Below are 22,466 nucleotides of genomic sequence, written 5' to 3'. Positions count from 1 at the left end.
TGATCAGTTAACATACAGTGTTACATGAGTTTCAGGTATATAATATAGTAATCCTACACTTCCATACATTACCCTGTGGTCACCATGACAAGTGTACTCCTTAAACTCCACTGTCTATTTAACCCATGGCTTCACTCACCTCCCCTCTAGTAACCATCATTTTGTTGTCTATAATTAAGTGTCTCTTTCCAGGTGTTCTCTCTCCCTCTCATTTTTTCCCTTGTTTTTTTGTTTCTTAAGCTCAACATATGAATGAAATCATATGGCATTTGTCTTTCTCTAACTTATTTCACTTAGCATTATATTCTCTAGCTCCATCCATGTCACTGCAAATAGCAAGATTTCTTTCCTTCTTATGGCTGAATAGTATTTGTGTGTGTGTGTGTGTGTGTACACATGTTCACATATATACATCACCTCTTCTTTATCCACTCATCAATTAATGGACACTTGGGCTGCTTTCATAATTTGGCTATTGTAAATAATGCTGCTATAAATATCAGGGTTCATGTATCCCATTGAATTAGTATTCTTGTATTCTTTGGGTAAATACCCAGCAGTGCAATTTCTGGATCTTAGAGTAGTTCTATTTTTAACTTTCTGAGGAACCTCCATTCTGTTTTCTACAGTGGCTGCACTGATTTGCATTCCCACTAACAGTGCAAGGGGGTTCCCTTTTCTCCACATCCTTGCCAACATCTATTGTTTCTTGTGTTGTTGATTTTAGCCATTCTGACAACCATTCTGTGAGGTAACCAAGGTAACCAAGCCATTCTGTGAGGTAATATCTCATTATAGTTTTGATTTATATTTCCTTTCCATGATGGTGATGATGAACATCTTTTTTTGTGCCTGTTGGCCATCTGTATGTCTTCATTGAAGAAATGTCTTTTTATGTCTTCTGCCTTTTTTTTAAATTGGATTATTTGTTTTGGGGTGTTGAGTTTTAGAATTTCTTTACATATTTTGGATACTAACTCCTTTATGAGATATATCATTTGCAAATATCTTCTTCCATTCCATACGCTGCTTTTAGTTTTGTTGATTATTTACTTTGCTGTGTAGGAGCTCTTAATCTTGATGTAGTCCTAATAGTTTATTTTTGCTTTTCTTTCTTTTTCCTCAGGAGACATATCTAGAAGGAAGTTGCTATGGCCAATGTCAAAGAAATTACTGCTTGTATTCTCTTCTAGGATTTTCATGGTTTCAGGTCACTTTTATTGCTTCCTAAACCACCACAAGGATATCCCTTTGTGATCCAAATCAATTTACCCATGATAGAAACCCTTAGCATTTCAAAAACATGTATTATAACACAATTCAATCTGTACTTCATAAATAAGCCAGAAAATGACCTATGTGGTTTAATTATCAGCTCCAAATAATTAGTTTGGGAGTAAGGAAATGAATTAAACAGAACACAGCCCAGTCATTCTAGTAAAAGGGAATACAAACAGGAACTGGGGTAACTACGAGAGAGGTCAAACATGTATGACAGTGTTAATGAATAACAAACTTACTAGAGGTAATTCAGAAAAATAAAAAATTCTGACCACCACCACTAAAAAATTTCACAACTTATTATTATAAATGTCACATTAAATTGTTTAATCTACCCTGTGCCAGGGACCAAAGGATTTTTGCATGGTACAGTGTATTTTCTGGTTTAATATATAGTGATAAAACAAAACCTCTGGCACTTTCTTTTAGGTGCTGATATTTCTCCATTTATCAGGAAGTTGTTGTTGTTGTTTTTTTCCCCAAAGCCATACAATTAGTTCACCTTTTCACAGGGGATAGAGGCTGTGAAGAAAAATTAAATTCATATAGACCTCAAACCTCTTGTTTTGGCCCACGGGTTTTGTTTCCTTCCCCATCAGAATCTTCACCCAAAGCACTAATAGGTAGCAAAATGGGCTGATAAAAGTGTCATTCTCCTATTCCTTCCATGCCCATCTTCTTGAAAATAACTAATGAGCAGTAAAATTACCAAAAGGCAGACAGGAGAATGGAGAATAAAGAATACCAAGGGTACGGAAAATCCACAAACCAGATAATGAGCTTTTGAATAATCAAGATTTGAGTTAAACCTTCATTATTTCTAATTTAGACTCATCGTTATATATTTTTTTTAGCATCTTAAACACAGAATTGCAGTTTATTTCTAAGTCCTTGTTTGGAGGAATGGTTGTGGGGAGTGATGGCCAAACTTTGGTACTGGGACCACTGTTAGTAGCCTCTCTTGACAGTCCCTCTATTATTTCCCTTGTCTCTTGCACCAAACAGTGTTGCTGACCTTTGTAGGAGCCCTGAACACCAGAAGAGATGGTTGACAACCCAAGTAGTACCTCTTGTTACCTTAAGCTGGATTCATTAGGAGTCAACATTCCAGTAACATCAGTGTACTGACTAGTTGCCTTTTAGGAGTTAAACATCAAATTTCCCTCTTAATGCAGGTACTAAACTTCAGCTGTTCCTTTGCATTCACTTACCATGCTTCTCTTTGATTTTGCTTTAGAGTTTTTTTCCCTCCTCTTACTTCTCATTCCTTAATGTAGTAGGATCTTTGCACAAAAATACTATCCATCCCCTGCCACTAAGTAGTTGATATAATCTTTAGAATTCATGTCAGTCTATGATAGGCTTCCTGTGATAGCCACTCAATTCAGATTCTGGTTCATTTCTCAACTCTATGTTCTCAAAACTGCTATCTTCCCTGCTACATAAACTATTAGTACTTCAATTCCCAGAGATCTCACACTTCCTGGTAAAACTGCCTATTCCACTACAATGATGGTTTCAAGGCAGATTTGGACTTCAAAACTACTTTTCCATATTTTCAAAAATGTTCTTTCTGCAAATAATGACATCAATAAAGGGAAAACAACACTTCTGGGAAAAATTTAAGCTGAATGTGATAGAAGAGTAAGGAATAATAGCCCAGAATTCCTTAACTTAGAGAAAGGTAGCTTCCTAGGGAAGACGTCTGAGATGCCATCAGTAACTAAGCATTCCTTGTGACCATGCCAAAACTATTAGCACCTTTCTCCTACCCTGGCTACCCATTACATACAAACATTATATGGTCTCATTCATTTGGGGAATATAAAAAATAGTGAAAGGGATTTAAGGGGAAAGGAGAGAAAATGAGTGGGAAATATCAGAGAGGGTGACAGAACATGAGAGACTCCTAATGCTGGGAAACGAACAAGGGGTAGTGGAAGGGGAGGTGAGTAGGGGGATAGGGTGACTGGGTGACAGGCACTGGGGGGGCACTTGATGGGATGAGCACTGGGTATTATACTATATGTTGGCAAATCGAACTCCAATGAAAGATATACCAACAAAATCTAGTAATGGCTTTGACTGTAAATCAGGGATGGTTTTCACATGGAAGCAGCATACAAAAGGCATTGATTTTCCAACAGAGATCAGTAGCCATAAGGGTCATCTTTAATGGGCAAGAGAAGTGCTTTCTAAGGCAGATTTGCTGATGATACATTTGACCAAGAGCCACTTATTTGATCAGTTCACCTCCATATAATAGACCTTCTGTTTGTTGTTGTTTTTTATTTTTTATTTTTTTGTTTATTTTAAATAAAACTTTATTACAAAAAGAGGTGGTGGCTAAATGTAGCCCAAGGGCCATAGTTGGCTACTCCTTTATAAACAAAGCTGCAGTGAGTTTCCTTAAAGCTAAACTTTCTAGTATTGAAATGATCATTTTCTCAGGACAATGATTTTACACTGTTTATTTTTAGAAGTTGGACCCTTTTTCAAATGAAACTTTAAGTAGAACTCATGTTAACAACAGGTCAGAGAAGGATTTTTGTTAGCTAAATATATTTTACAAATGCAAATGTACGTTGCATATTTAGAAAGTCAGTTTGGGGTTGTAGATGATGGTAACGATTTTTTTTTTTTCTGATCAGCCTCAGCACCTGTGGCATTCATTTTTTTTTAAATAATAAATTTATTTTTTATTGGTGTTCAATTTGCCAACATACAGAATAACACCCAGTGCTCATCCCGTCAAGTGCCCCCCTCAGTGCCCGTCACCCATTCACCCCCACCCCCCACCCTCCTCCCCTTCCACCACCCCTAGTTCGTTTCCCAGAGTTAGGAGTCTTTATGTTCTGTCTCCCTTTCTGATATTTCCTACCCATTTCTTCTCCCTTCCCTTCCATTCCCTTTCACTATTATTTATATTCCCCAAATGAATGAGAACATATAATGTTTGTCCTTCTCCGATTGACTTATTTCACTCAGCATAATACTCTCCAGTTCCATCCACATTGAAGCAAATGGTGGGTATTTGTCATTTCTAATGGCTGAGTAATATTCCATTGTATACATAAACCACATCATCTTTATCCATTGTTGTTTTTTAAATCAAAGTAAAGGTGTCTTTCTGCCTTTTGGAACACAGGACACAAACCCATGCCTTTCGTGTTATAGAATAGTACTGAGGCGTCCCCTCCAGACACCTTACTATCTTCACTCTCTCTTCCCTTTCTGATCTTCTGCAACTTGTTTTTCTTCATTCTTCTTGCCTCTCTTAGCTTATGTCTTGTAAGAGCATTCATGGGAATTGTCTTAGCACTATCAATGGCCCCAAGGTTCAAAAGGGAGTACAGGTGTGTACTAGGAGGCCTCCAACAAATACTAGTGGAATTCTTGAAAATCTGCATAGTCTGAAATTGGGGAAATTCTTTTTTAAAAAAAGATTTTTCATTTATTTGAGAGAGAGAAAGAGAAAAAGAGAGAGTGAGCATGTGTAGGGGAAGGAGCACAGGGAGCTGGGCAAGCAGAATTCTCACTGAGTGGGGAGCCCCATGCGGGCTGATCCCGGGACCCCGGGATCATGACCTAAGCCAAAGGCAGATGCTCAACTGACTGAGCCACCCAGGTACCCCTGAAATTTGGAAAATTCTTAATGAATGTTTGAAATCATTAGAATACATTCAAGCCATTCTTTATTTCCATATACCACAGATCTTTTAGAGCCAGAATAGAACTTAGAGACCACATAATTCCTCACTTTACATGTGAAAAAAAATTAGAAGAGAGATGAAATGACTTGTCCAAAGAATAGTTATTGATAAAGGAGCTAACACTTAGATTTCCTATAAAATTATTGGTTTTGGGCAGCCCCAGTGACTCAGCGGTTTAGCGCCGCCTTCAGCCCAGGGTGTGATCCTGGAGACCCGGGATCGAGTCCCACATTAGGCTCCCTGCATGGAGCCTGTTTCTCCCTCTGCCTGTGTCTCTGCCTCTCTCTGTGTCTCTCATGAATAAATAAATAAAATCTTTAAAATTATATTGGTTTTTTAAGGCTGAAAGGACATGCACTGAATGATTTAGTTTCTTTTTTTATGGAAAGAAAACATGTAACATAAGATCCACCCTCTCAACAAAATTTCAATACAGTATTGTTGCTTACTGTACAATATGCACATTCTTGTAGAGCAAATATCTAGAGCTTTTTCATCTTGTATAACTTTTTTAAAGATTTATTTGAGGAAGGGAGGGAGGGAGGAGGAGAGAGAGAGAGAGAGATTGAGAGTGGGGGAGGGACAGAGGGAGAGAATCTCAAGAAGACTCTCTGCTGAGCATGGAGCCCTATGTGGGGCTTGATCTCATGACCCTCAGATCATGACTTGAGCCAAAACCAGGAGTTAGAAGTTCAACCCAGGTACCCCTCATTTTGTATTACTTTATGTACTTTCTTTAATGGTTTGTTGAAGTTACACTTTTAGTGACTGCAACTCCTGTGCATTTCTAGATAACCTCCCAAGTTTATGTTCTATGTAGTCATAGTAATACAATCTGGTGTCTTACTTCAAGACATTTTATTTTTTTTTATTTATTTATTTTTACTTCAAGACATTTTAATGCTTCATTTTAATTTAATGAGGGCTCCAGATTGTATGGGAATGATTACTTTCTTCCACACAGTTTTATATTTAAAGAATAGGGACCTTTATAAATTGTATTCAATTAAAATAATAAACATCTGTTCAACAGAGGCAGCATAAGAAAAGTTAAAAGACAAGCCACAGGCTGGGAGATGATATTTATAAAGCATAAGGGATTAGTATGCAGAATAGATAATCTCCTTCAAATCAATAATAAAAAGACTAACAACCAAATAGAATAATGGACAGATGATATGAATAGGCAATTCACAGAAGAAGAAAACTATATGGCCAATAAATACATGGAAAGATATTAAACCTCACTAGTAAACAAGAAAATGCATATTAAAACACAGTGAAACCTCATTTCATACCCCCAAAATTGGCAAAATGTTTTAAGTGACAATACTGAGTGCTGGAGGATGTGTAAAAACAGGAACCTTCATCTACCACTTGTAGAAAGTATAAAGTAGGTGTTATGGACTGAATGTTTTGTGTCCCTACAAAATTTATATGTTGAAATCCCTATGCTCCAGTGTGTTAGCATTAGGAGCTGATAACCTCTGGGAGGTGATTAAGCCATGAGGGTAAAGCCCTCATGAACGGGATTTTTTTTCATTTATTTATTTATTTTTTTTATGAACGGGATTAGTGTCATTATGAAAGAGGCCCCTCTGAGCTCTCTAGCCCCCCCCCCTCTTTTGTACCATATGTGGATACATAATTCGGGAGTCTGAAACATGGAAGACAGTCATTACCAGAACCTAACCATGCTGGCACCCTGATTTCAGAGTTTCAATTTCCAGAACTGTAAGAAATAAATTTCTATTGTTTATAGCTCCCGAGTCTATGGTACTTGTTATAGCAGCTCAAACTATAAGATGGTGGTATGACAACTTTGAAGAACGAATAACTTGGGTGTGTCTTATAAAGTTGAAAGATGCATATGCTCTGCAACCCAGTAACATCATTTCAAGGTTGAAAATCTCACACATACACAGGAGACATGTACAATGATGTAAACTGGAGTACTTTTTGTAATAGTGAAAAATGAGAAAAAACACCTACAAAATTTATCAACAAGGACATGGGTAAATACATTGAGAAGCAGTCATTCATAAAGTGAAATATTCTATAGCTGTTAAAATAAATAGGTATGTATGTACATCAATATAGATAAATATCAGAAATACTGAGGGAAAATGCAAGTTGCTTAACGATATAAATTTGGTAAATATTACAACTCTGCCAAATACTGTTTCTAGGTACCTACATTTGTACAAATACATGGATGGGAAACCATCCAACTTTAGGCTGGTAGTTCTACCAGGGAAGAAGGGAGGACAACGTGATCAGGGAGGGGCACAAAATAAACATCAACTGCTCAACCATATTTGTATCCTTATAGGACTGGAAACAAATATGGAAAATATTAATGTTTGATAAATCTGTATGGTGGGTATAACTGTAGATACCATGTTCTTCTCTGTATTTGAAGTTTTTCACAATATAATACTTTTATAATGTACAAAGAAAAGTACATTTCCTTTACAACCATTGACGTTCACTTTGATCAAAAACTAAAGCTAGCTATATGGTAGAAATGTCAACTCTGAGCCCTATTTTGTCACCTATCAGTTTTTGCATTCCAAAATGAGAGTTGGGCTTAAGTGCCCTTTTCATTTTAAATGAAGTCCCATAAAGAGATAAGCATATATAATGACATACCATAAATTTTCACTATGTATATTGTCAAGTGCATACCAGGATCACATTTTCAGTCATTTATTTGTTCTTCTTCAAAAAGTGATAGCATCTGCAGAATTAGCTCCATATTCAAACCGGTAAGATGACTCACTATGCCCTACTGTTATTAACATACTATGTTCTTTACTTCCAGGCAAACTTTGATGTGCTTGTATTAGGTCCAGACATTAATTGGGAGGGTAAACTGTTTTTAGTTTGAGGAAAATGCAAGGCAGCAGCCCGATTCTTTGCAAATAGGACAGAAAAATTCTTAAAAGTCAACAAGAAATAGTGGAAACATACACAGTTGAAAACTCTTTAATAGCCAGAGCTCAGTGAGGAAGAAAATCCTAGAAAGTTTGGGAGGGAAATGACTTCAACTAATTTTAAAAAGTGATTTTACATGGTCTAAGAAATGGTTTATAAATAAATGGTCACTAAATCACATAGATGAGTGATTTCTGAACCTATGCTAATATCAGAAAATTATATATGCTTGCTGGGGCTTCTATAGATAAAACAGACTTGTGTTGGTGGACACAATTCCCTACTACTCAACTAATTAACCCAGCAAAAATGCAGAAACTCATTAAAAGCATTTAAATTCATGTTAAATGCAAATGTGCAATTATCTGCAACTGTGATAACCAAAATAAACAACACTCAGAACCACAAGAAAGCCCTAGTAAAACATTTGAAATTGAGAACTTGACTTTTAGGAGTTAGAAAAGTAATCAAAGAGTAAAATCAGTTCATGCTAAGGCTGGGTTTCATTTTTACAGTGTATCCAGTAACAGAGCCAATAATACACAAGGTTTGAAAAGCCATGAAGTTCCTTCAAATGTAAGTGGAGGTACCTATAAATGGGCTGATTTCTCAATGTGGATACACACTCCAGAATGCTCAAAAGCTGTGCAGTGATACTGTCCCCTCTGAAATACTCTTCCCTCCTCATCTTTGTGAGGCTACAATGACTCATTATCTTGGGGCCTTAGCTATCACTTCCATGGGAAGTCTTTCCACCTTCTCTATCCTCCACATCTCAGGTTCTATACTCCTGCTTCGTATTCTATTACACTCTGATAATCACCCATGACAATACTTAAACTTTATTTTAACTGTCTGTGGTCTCACTTACTAGACCATAACTCATGAGCCCTGAATCAGTCCTGTCTTGATTCTTAAAATTTTCATCCAGCAAAGCACAGTACCTGGCACATAGCAGGAATTTGACAAATATTTGCTGAATATATCAGTGATGGATACATAAATAGATAGCCAGATATAAGTATATTAATGTGTTGATCAAATTCTACACAGTGCAAGGTAATCATTTTTAAAAGTATATTAGATAACATGAAGGTCTGTGTCTGTGTGTTTCTTTAAATTTGATGGTGATGGAGTATACTACTCATGTGTTTATGGAGAGGGAGGGACTTTCTAAGAACACAAATACGAGTATGCCTAAATAATTCCTGAGGAGTCATAATTTTTCAGATTTTTGCCTTTTTGCTCAAACTGCTTCCATCCATGTTTCATTTAGTCTTACAACCTCTAAGCAAAGTAGATAAGGACAAATATTATCACTGTCATTTTTCTGGAGGGGAAATGGACTGAAAAATGAAGTGAACTTGCCCAACTGCAAATGGTACCACAATATCCAAGCTGATGCTCCAGCTACTAGAATAGTGTATCCTAGTAAGATCACAAGTACTATCACAATCTTTTTAAAGCTGTAGCAAGAAATAAAAGCAAATATCAGGCAGAAAGGAAGTCCTTAATTCATAGGGACTAATCTGCTTTTGCAGGCTCTCAAAAAGGAAATCTAGTTTCTGCTTTTGCAGGCTCTCAAAAAGTTACTTATTGAACTAGCACATACAAGGTGGGATATTAGGACTGGGATGGAAGTTTACTTTTCATTTAAGTTGATAAAGTCTTGCATTAACATTGGTCATTTAGTTCAGTAGAAGAAATCAGCAGGCTGATAAGATGAAATGCATTTAACAAGAATGATTGAGATTTCAGCTAGAAGAATTAAGTATGATATTTTTCAAACTATAATAAGAAAAAAAGTTGGGTCTGATTCATTTTCATAATTAAGACCATGTGGAAAATAACACTGAGATTAAAACATTGATATTATGTGAGCTCCTTGTTGAGCCTTATAAATGATTTGGTTTGATTACTGGTACACGAAAGCATAGGAATGAGCTGTTTCCCTCCATATTTCTTTTCCTTAAAGAAATCAATACAACTCAGTAGGGTGTTTTCAAACATAGGAAGCAAAGTAGGTGCTGCTTCCAAAGCAGTTTTCTGAGAGTCAGATATGAATAATATTTTATTACATTTGCAGCCTCACATGACGTCTTTCCACCAAAGAGCTCAAGGACCTCACAGGAACAACCGCTTCCCTGGAGCTTGATCAGCAGGGATCCGTGGGAGGTGCCTTTGTCCAGACATGGAAGGCAATGGAAACCTTCTCAGACATACTGGAGGAGATCATGCATCCCATTTTCCTTAGCTTTATTAACCTGCTCTCACTGGCAGGCAATTTTCAAACTCTAAAGGAAGATTTCAATGTTAAAAATAAATCTACGTGTTTACAGTATTTATTGTAACAAATAACAACGTGCACCCCTTTATTCTAGCCCTTCTAGTTTTACCCTGTCTCTAAGGTACTGACTAATACATTTTTTTTCAGCTCTCTCTCTCTGATGGGATACTTGTTGCTCCTCTGTGCTTCAGAAACACGTCAGTAACACAAACCAAAGTTGCCTATACCTCAAGAACTGACATAACAGGATAAATATTAGGGCAGGGTACCAGAATCACAATAATTGCTTTAATTAAATGCCTACCATATGCCAAACCCTGTATTATCACATATGTCACATGCACTATCTCATTTCAATTCTCCCACAAACTATCAGAAAATATTACTATTGTCCTCATTTTGTAGGAGAGGAATTTGAATATCAGCTCATTAATTTATTTACCCAAGATCTCACAGCTAAGTAAATGGCAGGCTCAGGATTTAAACCAAGGCTCATCTTGTCCCAGCGTCATTTTTCTATGCCACACTGCCAAACTGAAACAAAATTAAGTAGTCTAAATATGGTGTCAGGTGGTATGCATGCCTGCAAGCAGAAGAAATTCCAAGTTTTCAGATATTTTATGGCTGAAGAGATGTTGCAGAACCAGAACTTGTTGGAAGTAATGGCTAACACTTGTTGAGGGCACAGTACAGGCACTGTTCTAAGAGTGTCACAGGCATTGACCCATTTAATCCTTACAGTAACCCTACTAAGTAAAATATGTGGTATTTTAATGCCCAATGCAAAGATGAAAAAACTGGCACTGAAAAGTGAAATGACTTACTCAAGGTCACAAAGGTGGGAAGTGGTGGAGCTAGAATCCAAATCCAAGCAGTCTGGCTCCAGAGTATACACGCTTAATCACAACACTATATTAATGAGAAATTGGTTGAGATTAGGAATTGTCCCAAGGGAAAAAAAATAATCACACAGTTTTAGAGCCAGAAAGAACCTTAAAGATTATTTGGTCCAAACTTCTTATCTTACCAATGAGAAAACAGAGGCAGAGCAAGTTTAAACTGGCTTGCCTAAAGTCACATGGTTTACAGGTAGTTTGAGACTGCATTACAGCCCATGTCCTCTCAACCCTAGTCACGCGTTTGTTCCATTCTACCACATTATGCTCTTCCGGATACACTCATATAGTAATATAGGAGTAGAATTAAACTGCCTTTTGTGAACCTGCACCTGAGCTACTGAACACGACTGCAGAAAATTCACATAGCTGAGTGGATGGGCTTTATTTTCATTTAAAGTATTCATGATCACAAACCTCAACTGAACACTCATCTCTGCCCCGCAATGCTACTTCTGCATTAAACTTGCTTTCCTACCCTTCAAAGTGACTATGATATATCTTCACCTCTCTCCTCAATCCTTCCACATCTTTCCCATTCTTCTCTTGCTTCCTGCTTTTTGCTGATGATCTTGCCTTATATTTTGTGGAGAAAACAAAAGCCATCAGAAAGAGCTCTCTCATCTTCCCACCACCAAATCTACACACACACTGACCTACATCCTTATCTATTCTTTCTCTTCTGTCTTGCTGAAGTGGAAGGAGCATCCCCCAATGCCATCCTCTCTTGCCTGCTCAAAGACTTTGCTCCTGCTGATATTCCATTTCTTCTGCATCATCATTTTTCCCCTTTCTACTGGAAGTCAGCCTTTCAAAATCCTGTATTTCCCAACCATCAGTAAATCCTGCCTTTTGAATTTTCCCATTTCTTTTCATCTTTGCTACCATCATTTTTTTAAAAAGATTTATTTATCTGAGAGAGAGAGAGAGCATAAGCATAGGGGGAGGGACAGAAGGAGAGGGAGAGAGAATCTTGAACAGACTTTCCACTGAGCACAGAGCCTGACACAGGGCTTGATCTCACAACCCTGAGATCATGACCTGAGCCGAAATCAAGAGTCAGACACTCAATCGACTGAGCTACCCAGGTGCCCTATAGCTAACATCATTTTTATCCAAGTCAGCACTTTCTCTTACCTAGATTACTGCAAAAATTAAATAGCTGAATTAGCTCTTGTGCTTCCATTCTTATCCACCTTTCACTCACTCTCCACAGGCAGTTGAAGTAGTCTTTACAAAAAATATAAAACAATTCATATAACTCCTGTGCTTAAGATCTTTCTATGGATTCCCACTGCTTTTAGAATAAAATCCAAACTTCATAAGGTCTATAAACCTTGTTTGATGTGGCAACGTTTACTTCTCCCAACCCTATTTCATGCCATGTTCCCTTTCCGTCAACTATGCTGGGTTTCCCTCTTCCTGCTACATACAGAGCTTTTCTTGCCTTAACCTGTGCTTGCTGTTTCCCAGGCCATTTGTGTGACAGACGCCTTCTCCTTCATCACACCTCAGCTTGAAATGCATCTTTTTTTAATAAATTTATTTTTACTGGTGTTCAATTTGCCAACATATAGAATAACACCCAGTGCTCATCCCATCAAGTGCCCCCCTCAGTGCCCGTCACCCAGTCACCCCCCACCTCCTGCCCACCTCCCCTTCCACCACTCCTAGTTTGTTTCCCAGAGTTAGGAGTCTCTCATGTTCTGTCTCCCTTTCTGATATTTCTCACTCATTTTTTTCTCCTTTCCCCTTTATTCCCTTTCACTATTTTTTATATTCCCCAAATGAATGAGACCATACAATTTTTGTCCTTCTCCAATTGACTTATTTCACTCAGCATAATACCCTCCAGGTCCATCCACGTCGAAGCAAATGGTGGGTATTTGCCATTTCTAATGGCTGAGTAATATTCCATTGTATACATAGACCACATCTTCTTTATCCATTCATCTTTCGATGGACACCGAGGCTCTTTCCACAGTTTGGCTATTGTGGACATTGCTGCTATAAACATCGGGGTGCAGGTGTCCCGGCGTTTCATTGCATCTGTATCTTTGGGATAAATCCCCAGCAGTGAAATGCATCTTTTCAGAGAAACCTTCCTTCCATAATATCTAAGTAGGTCTTGGGATACCTGGGTGGCTCAGTGGTTTAGTGCCTGCCTTTGGCTCAGGGCATGATCCTGGAGTTCCAGGATTGAGTCCTACATCGGGCTTCCTGAATGGAGTCTGCTTCTCTGTCTGTGTCTCTGCCTCTCTCTCTCTCTCTCTCTCTCTGTCTTTCATGAATAAATAAATAAAATCTTAAAAAGTTATCTAAGTGGGTCCTGCCATTTTTTTCCCTTCCGTAGCTGTATGTCCTTGCACTTACCACCATTAGTAAGAATTTTATATATGTACTCATTTATTTCTGTTATTACTGTGGGTTTTACAATATTTAACAGAGTATCTGGCACCAAGCAGTTACTCAATACATTTTTGTTGAATTATGAAATGAATTAATGAATCTCTGGATCCCATTGAAAAATACACAAAATAATGATCAAATGAGGAGAGACAGAGTCCTTAGAATAAACCAAAAAAGGAAGAATCCAAGAGGTCAAGAGTTCTTTAGGTCCTCTACAATGACTGATATATTCCTAGCAAATAAAGATAGCCTCCATGGGGGAAATAATTCTGACTTCTCTAGGAAAAGAATCTGGCTGGTTTCATGATCCCAAACATTTTGCCAAATTGTAACCAGCAGATTTTGACTTCCTTCTTGAAGATCTCTTTCTGAATGAAAGAAAAAAATAATCTGCAAAGTTAACCCAGATGAGGGACAGGACCTTGAAGATGATAACCATTTAAGGCTCCCTTTGTCAAATATGTTTCTTCTCACTATACATGCTTGAACAGAAAGTGGGAGTTAGATTTTACTTGGTTATTTTTACCTTGAGTCATTTATTCCTCTGCTAAGTAGTTTATTGATTCTTCAACATCAGTTTAGAGCTGGAGTTTACAGTATTCCCATCAGAAACCTTATAGTGCTCAAAATAAACAGTGGTTTATTCTAAGGATGTCTTACCCAAACAATACCATGTCATCTGTTGAAGCTGTAACTCAGGAAAACAAATGCACCTAAAAGTAAAACTAAATATAGATATCCTCTTATACATACACAGTTGGGATATGACTTTTCTAAGCAAAAAATAAGAGAAAAAATCTATAATATACAGAAAATTCAGTAGTATAAGGAGTCTAATAAGGAAAATGATAGAATTCCCTATAGCATACTACCTCCTACAAATATTCTATAATAGTTATTTTAGACAGGAAGCACAAGGTTGCCAAATGTTCTTGTTCTACATTTCCTGTACTAGTTTCACATCCTAGCCTAGTATTAAAAATATTGCCCATGATATTTTGCTTCCTGACTTCTAGAGTGGGAGCCTCCAAAACCTGCCTATAAACCTTTTGGGATTCAAATTCCAACTTTCATCCTGTAGAAAGCATATCTGCCTACACACACCACCCCCTTCTAGCAAAACGTTGGTTATGCTCAGATGCTTATGGGATTAGGAGTGAGGAAGTCTTGAATTACGTATCTAAGTATAATCTATTAACTGATGGGCCAGAGAAACACAAGAAAGACACAAATATTTTAACAGTTTCATCCCCAGGTGTAAGTATTCAGGTATAATGACACATATAAAGAACACAAAATTTCCTTTTCATCCTAGAAGGAGGTATTAAACTTTCTTGAGTCTTAGCACTGCACATTGAAAATAACTGCTTTATACATTGATTTGGAATTGTAACTCATCTGAGACACTTAGGGATTCCCCAAAATGCACCAGAATTCAGGCATATATGATATTATTATTACTTTCCATTCCTTTTCTCTGATTTCTTCATAATTGTTTATCCTGATACAGCCCTGTGTTCTTTAAGGGACTATGGAAAAGGCCCCAGCATCGTGGGTAGTCTTTCAAAACTGCATAACCAGGCAGAGTCATTCATTCAACAAATATTTACTGAGTACCTGCTAGGTACTAGGCACTGTTCTAGAAGCTGGCATAACAAGCCCACAGAGACGCACCAGTTCAAATGAGTTTAAAAGAATAACAGGATAGAAGGCCTTCTGATTTCTAAGGCTGTTCCTTTTTTGTTTTTAATCAGGCAATGGAACAGCAACCATAGGCTATCCATTACAGGTAAGATGTCAAATGGGGAGCCTCTTCTTTAGGACAACCTGACTTTGGCTTCCCTCCTTTCTACTCCCAGCATAGCACAGCTCAGGACCCAGGGAAAGGAGGTCTGAAAAATGAAGGCAATTTTATTCTGAGTAACTAAGGCAAATGGAACACTTTCTAAAGGCAGGCCCTCCAAACCATCCCTGCCCTGAGCCTGGGTCTCCACCGCCATTTGCTTTGCATCTTGGGTTTAATAAGGTCCTTCTTCACCTTTTTCTTCCCATTACTCCCACGCAGCACAATCATGCAGTTCACATATATAATGATCTTTACTCTGGTAGGAGGAAAGCTTAAATTTCTATACAGATCATTTATTCAACAAATATTTAGTGAGGACCTACTGTGAGCCAAGCATAGCTCTTGGTATGGGGGATATAGCAGTAAACAAACATGATCAGTACTACTCTGATACAGTTTACAATTTAAATGGAGGTTGTTAAGGTAAGTTGCACTTCATTTTGTAATACACACGTAGCTCTAGTTCAGGTGATCACACAGTCCCTTGTTGTTCCTCCTTTCTCTAGCTTCTACTCTAGCGCCCAACCTTTGCATCTATGTGTTCTTGCTGCTTTTGATGTTTCTGTCCTCCACTTCTATGCCTAAGTCTCACCTAAATGCTTGCTTTCTGTCAGCTGCCTCCACTGCCCTCTCAGTTCCTCAGTCACAACTCCCAGTAGTTGCGACTATCTCTAATGAACAAAGTTCACCTTGCAATGGTAGCCCACCTTTCTTAGATCCTGGTGACAGTGATTTGACCAAAATGACCAGGGCATTCACTGGGCTCTGGCTTCTCATCTTGGAAATCTCTGATTAGCCTTTCCCTAGCCTCTTAGTTGAGTCTCCCACTCCATTTACGAATACTTCTTTTCCTTTATTCCTCTGTGATCTTTTCTTTTTGTTTACTTTGTACCTCTGTTTTTTCCTGACAAATATTTCTCAACGAAGTTGGAAAAGGAAGATAGTTTGATAATACAAAAAAGTATGGCCCAATTTAAATAAATCTATTTTTTAAAATCTGGATTGTCAAAGATAATTTGAAAAAGAAAGCTTCTGGGGCCAGGTACCATGTCTTCATAAGACTCTGATCTCATATACACACAGTTGCTTCCTGTGGAATTTCTGCAAGCTGTTCTTTAAAATAATTCTGCTGTGTGTTTCTGAGTTCTAATGGGGTTTCAACATTTTTAAAACATAGGAGCAAACAGGAAAATCTTAAATGTGATTGCTCAGTAGTCAAATAAAATGTTATAAGAAAATTTTCCACTTTTTCCAACCCTCCAATTTTTTTCCATCTCATCTGAAATACAAAACAAGTTGAAAATATTTCAGCCCAAAGGGTAATTTTATGAAAGATAAACACCTAGGAACAGAGGCTTATAACGAAAGTGTCTGTTCCAAGCAACACTAATGTAATTCAGTAGTTTATAAGGCCATTCCTGCCAATCAAAATCTAGAAAAGACAATTTCCTGTTTGTGGAAATAGATGTGATACTGAACAGAACCAAATTAGATTGCAATTAACTTAGCAAAAAACCTGATACACTAGACTCAGGTTAGCTAAAAGAATTTTGCTACATTTTAACATATTTGCATACTAGTTTAATAAAATTAAGATTTCCAAGAGAATTCTCATCCTAGGGATTGGGGAGGGGAAATTGAATGAGTTATATAGAAAAAAGCTATATAGTAAAAATAGCAATCATTCACTGAGAGTTTACTATGTGTAGGGCACTATGTGAAGTACTTTATATATATTTTCTCATTTAATTCTCACCATAATTTTAACAGGTGAGTGTTATTTCAGTTTTACAGATGAGCAACTGAAGCTCAGAGATTAATTTAGATGTGTAAATTCACACAAGTAATAAGGGGTAAAATCCAGACTCAGACCTACTCCTATCTGTTAGGCTATGTTGCCACTCATGATATATATAACAGACGTATCTATATAATATATACTTATATATATATTTAGAACAGATAAATCTTAAGTGAATTAGCTAGGCATGAAGCAGCATCACCAAATAGAAAAAGAACTTGATCAGGAGTCCTGAGACCTGCATTCTACTCTAGGCTCTGACACTAATTAATTATAAGACTTCAGATGAGTCATTCAACATCTCTGGGCCTAGTTTCCTCATCTATAAAACAAGGAGATCAAGCTATAAGTTCTATAACATTCCATTTATCCCTGACATTCTATTACTCTACTGACATAAGTTATATCATTTGTATTACCATGAATGTTTCACCTTTGGGGATAATGTACAATGAAAGCAATGTAAGGAATAGATTCTGCTAAAAAGTGTATCCCTGACACAAGCAGATCTGCTAGAAAAAGAGAGAAGATTTCAAAAGGAGGACTTTTTTGTGTGATTGCAAATGGTGCTGCCAGCACAGTCTTTGAACTCTCCTTCACCATCAGCCAAAGAGAGACTTCAGTTAATCTTCACTAAAGATGACAGTCTGCAAGTATTTGGACCTCCAGGTCGAGGCTAAGTTGGCAAGAACTAAATAGAGAGAAAACCATTTTACAGGGTCACTGCTAAGCCCAGAATCATGGAATTTCTGAAGAAAGTGTTTATGGGTGACTAAATCAAAGGCCTCAGGTCAATAAAAATGGTTCTAATAATATAAGCCTCATATATTGTTTCTGAAATATCACTGGTGCTTTTAGTAAAGTTAAATTGAGAGGCTAGCTGTGAAACTTAAGTGGACCACAGTTAGTGAATTCCCTTCTCTAGGGGATTGAGCATGTGGGAATTTTATAAAAACTTCACATAACTTTGGCAAGACACATTGGATCACAATCAGTGGAGATGGACTCTGATTTATTATCCTTTGTACAATACACAATGCCAAACTAATTTGTAAGTCTCCAGAAAGAAGGGACACATTCAAAGACTCAGCTTTCTACAGGGATTCCAGCCAGTTTGAGAAGCAACTGATTGAAAAGTCTTAGGTTTTTATGTTTGTATTTCTCTAGAGCCACTCTTGACTAGCTTCTCTCTGCCCCTTTGCCTTCCTGGGTGACAACCCACTGTCATTTCTGCCACAGGAAGTGATGATAAGCCATACTCCTAGCTGCCTTTCCAATTCTCTCAAGAGCCACTGAGCAAAGGAGGTTAATGATAGTGTCTTCTCACTTCTACCACTGACAGTAATGGGATTCCTAAAGAGCTCATTTTTCTCATGAAATACTTTATTTTAGAAAGTTAGTCAAAAAAAAGGAAAGGGAAGGCTGAGTGAGAGGGAGATAGGGTTAGGTAGTTATCTGTATCTGTGGATTATTTTCCTGATGGCATGTATTTTTAAATTAAATGAAACCCTTTGTGCTCCAGGTGAGGATGCTATATGAATCACAGATGGCTTTTGTAATTGGCCAATATTAGAAATACAAAGTTATCTGAATGAATAAATGACATTATCATAAGATTGGAAAAGGAAGAACCATATGGCAAGTTAATACAAAGAATTATTAAGATAAAGATGAAAGAGTTGGAATTTGAAAGTGGGTACTAAATTCATTTGGATTATAAACTGTTGTGATTAGAAAAGAGAACACTGGAGGCTAATCAATTTTCATTAATGGATTTCTTTTGACCTTGTCCAGTGATTTCTGAATTTATTCTTGCAATAAACCCTTGAAATGGCTTCTCTCCATTTGATGGACCAGAGCATTTGTTTGTACTTCACCCAGGCTGAAGCTAGTCCACATAGTAACAGAAGTAAAGCCTGTCCAACTGTGAGGTTTGAATACCCAACTAAGTCCACAAAAAGCCTAGAAAGGGCATGGCTGCTCACTAACTAGTAGATGTACCAACTTATATTCATATAATTTTAGAGTTGAAATGGGTCTTTGAGTTTATCTTACTCTTAACATGTATTATTAGTTTATCTTACTCTTAACATGTATTATTACTCTTAACTGTATTAGGAGGTAGTCATAATAGGATTATATGAGGATGAAAGGAGGTATGTGCAAAGTGCCTCGCACATAGTAGGTACTTAAAATACATCAATTTCCTTCCTATTCTCCATGTCTAAGTCTTCTCTTATCCAGGTGCAAAATCAAAGTTTCTAACTTTTCTTAATATGACAGGTTTTCCAGCCCCTGACCATCTCTGTTTTATTCTAGTTGGTCAAGTATTTTTCTTAAGATGTAGTACCTGGGATAGAAAGTATTATTCCAGAGGTGTGACCCATGTATGCCATGCAGAGTAGAGCGGGACTTCAATCTTAAGGTTCTTTAATCTTGGGAAGATACAGCTCAGCTAAAGGCATATGTGGGCAAGGCAGGGGTTAGGTGTATTCTCTTATCACCATGATTTTTTTTTTTTGCTTATTGATTTCCTTTTTCCTGGCCCACAGGCTAATGAGTGATCGATTCCATCAAAACTTCAAGTTACTTATTGAATCAGAGCAGTTGTACTGGCCAGATCCAGTAGCTCTTTCCTGGGACTCTGCTTTCTTAGCAGGTTGTGAAGCATAATAATGCAGCGAATCTAATTCCTGCCACTTATACTGATGGGCATTACTGCCAAAGTGTCTCTTCCAATTCATTTTATGTGGTTGCTTTCCTAAGTAACTTATTGAATTAAAAAGATAATAATTTTGGGCAGCCCAGGTGGCTTAGCGGCTTAGTGCCACCTTCAGCCCAGGGTGTGATCCTGGAGACCCGGAATCGAGTCCCACATCGGGCTCCCTGCATGGGGCCTGCTTCTCCCTGCCTGTGTCTCTGCCTCTCTCTCTCTCTCTCTCTCTCTCTGTGTGTCTCTCATGAATGAATAAATAAAATATTTTTTAAAAAGATAATAATTTTAATCTTGTTGGTTAGTACTGATTAAGCACCTCCAGGCATGTAGAGAGATAGAGCATATGATTTGAAAGTATAAGGCTGGAGTTCAGTTTCCACCTTTCCAACTTCCTGAAGGCAGTACAGAATACTGAGAAGATCACTAAGCAAGAGTCATGGCACTTGAGATAGTACCCTATGTATGCTGCTAACTTACTATATGATCCTGGGTAAGTCATTTAACCTATTTGGATCATAGTTTCCTCCTCAGTAAAAGGAGAGCGTTGGATTAGACAATTTGTAGTGTTTCTTCTGGATCTAAAAATATATAGTTCTATTTTGTGCCTTATGGATAATTTAAAAACTATATTTTCCCACACCATATTTATCTTTTTAATCAGTTATTGCTGAGGACCAGCCCAGACAAAATGAGATTTTTAAACAATGTTTGTAACTTAAATAGAAAACTGAAACAGTTGAATATTTATTCCCAATCTCTTGCTTATATAATTTTAAAGCAGTTAATGAAATTGTGTTTTATAGAGATTATCGTTATATAGCCAAGCTGAAGGGGAGAACTCAACATCTGCAGCTGAGGTACAACAGAGACAGCTGCATTACGCAAGAATGTTTATAATGTATTAACCATAGGAAATGGCTTGGAACCTGATCTTGAGTAGACATTACATTCCTCATAGCTCCACTTAGTATTATGCTGTGAGAATATCTAAGAATATACATCACCCATCACCTTGTGTCAGTGATCATAAACATGTCATAAGCATGTTTAGAATTTCTGTTATTAATTTAAATCTTAAGGTAGTAATCAAAACTACTATAGAGCAATGCCTTTTTATTCTTGGTGCATATAAAGTAATTGGTTTATGAGAAATTTCCAATGTGCAGGCTGATCTTTTAGATAGGCTACCCTCTTTTTTTAACAATCTTCAAGAAGATAGTCTATGAAAGCTGTTACTCTACTTGTATTAAATTTATAGATATATTACCCATAGAAGTCTTGAGAAGAAACATTGCTGGTTATACTTAATAATAAAAAAATCCCATAAAATACTGATAAAATTTGTGGGTTTTAGCTTCTAACTCAAGAAACACCATATTGAGTCATGGGCTGTGAATTCTGGTATCTGAACTCTGACAATGGCATCACAGGACCATTTTAGAGGAGAATACAATCCTTTCCCTGTATGATCATGTTCTTGAATGTTAAGAATGTTTAATAAAACACACACACACACATGCTGTTAGAGTGGGAATACCTATAGTATTTTAAAGAGTATATCCTATTTGCTATCCTTTTTATCCTTTTTAGACTAAAAAGGCAGCACACATGAACACAAGAAAACTATGAAAAACTTCAGTTTTTCAACATTTTGGCATTCTTGTTAAATTAATGCAATAGCTGAAAGATAAAACCAAAATAGTGGGGGAAGGGGAAACCTTGGCTCACCACAGCATCATTTATGCTGATACTTCTTTTTTTATGTTGATATTTCTAAAGGTCAGAAGAATTTAGGTCCAGGCTCACTTCCCATCATTAATTCACTCCAATGTGACATTCCTTCCATGATGATGTGATCTCCCAATTACCTTCTCCGTGACTAGAGGGGAAGGAACAGCAGAATTTCCAAAGGCCGATGTCATAACGCTGCTTTCCCCAGATGGGATTCTTGGTGTTATCCCTGAACTATGACGGAGAGGCCACTACACAGCAGATGGTAAGAAAAGAGGACCAAAGTTTAAATTAACAACCATCACCACCAACATTAAGCCTCCCTTTGAAACAACAGGAACTGTGAAATCTGAGTCTACATTTCAGTTGGAAGGTCAACAAAGCAGGGCCTTCTTAAGGGAGACAGGGTTTACTGCCTTTCTTAGCATAAATACACCAAGCAAGAATACATCAAGCAGAAGATAATAGTGCATCCCTAATTCAGTAATTGTCATAGGACTCTTTCCTTCTCCTCAATTAAACAGTTAACAGGGAGCTGGGATTCATACAAAGAAATTCACTCCTCCTCCCTCTTTCCCAGTTTGATTTATGCATAGCCCCTGGAGACGCAAATCAATGTCTTCATAGACCAAAAGCCCCAGCTGTTTTGGAAAACCTAAGACAAAGCTTAACTAAGGTTCACGCCTGCAAACACAAAGCCCCCATAATTACTAAGCTGAGTATTACAAAGCTGGCTTCTCAATCAAGGGTCTAAAGCCAACCTTATTGCCTCTCTCATTCCCAGCCAGGCTGGCCTGAATACACCTATAGTGCTAATTTAGTACTGCCTGAGGCATTGTGGATTCTGGG

The 22,466-nt window shown here is 37.4% G+C and overlaps 1 protein-coding gene across 12 annotated transcripts in view; it reads right to left on the bottom strand.

The window, feature by feature from the left end:
• The window catches only part of ENOX2 (ecto-NOX disulfide-thiol exchanger 2), a 288,127-nt gene that overhangs the window by 197,610 nt on the left and 68,051 nt on the right, over window positions 1–22,466 (bottom strand). For 4 of the 12 annotated variants that reach the window (XM_077888076.1, XM_077888082.1, XM_077888077.1 and 1 more), the window contains exon 3: window positions 11,043–11,127. The exons of the other annotated variants lie outside the window; for them this stretch is intronic. The gene's annotated coding sequence lies outside the window, so the exon portion shown is untranslated. The remainder of the gene's footprint in view (window positions 1–11,042; window positions 11,128–22,466) is intronic. 12 annotated transcript variants of the gene reach the window in all.

The sequence above is a fragment of the Canis aureus genome, chromosome X (genome assembly GCF_053574225.1).
Source record: "Canis aureus isolate CA01 chromosome X, VMU_Caureus_v.1.0, whole genome shotgun sequence".
Taxonomy (NCBI): domain Eukaryota; kingdom Metazoa; phylum Chordata; class Mammalia; order Carnivora; family Canidae; genus Canis; species Canis aureus.
The sequence above is the reverse complement of the archived record's forward strand: the minus strand, read 5'-3'. Positions and strand labels throughout refer to the sequence as shown.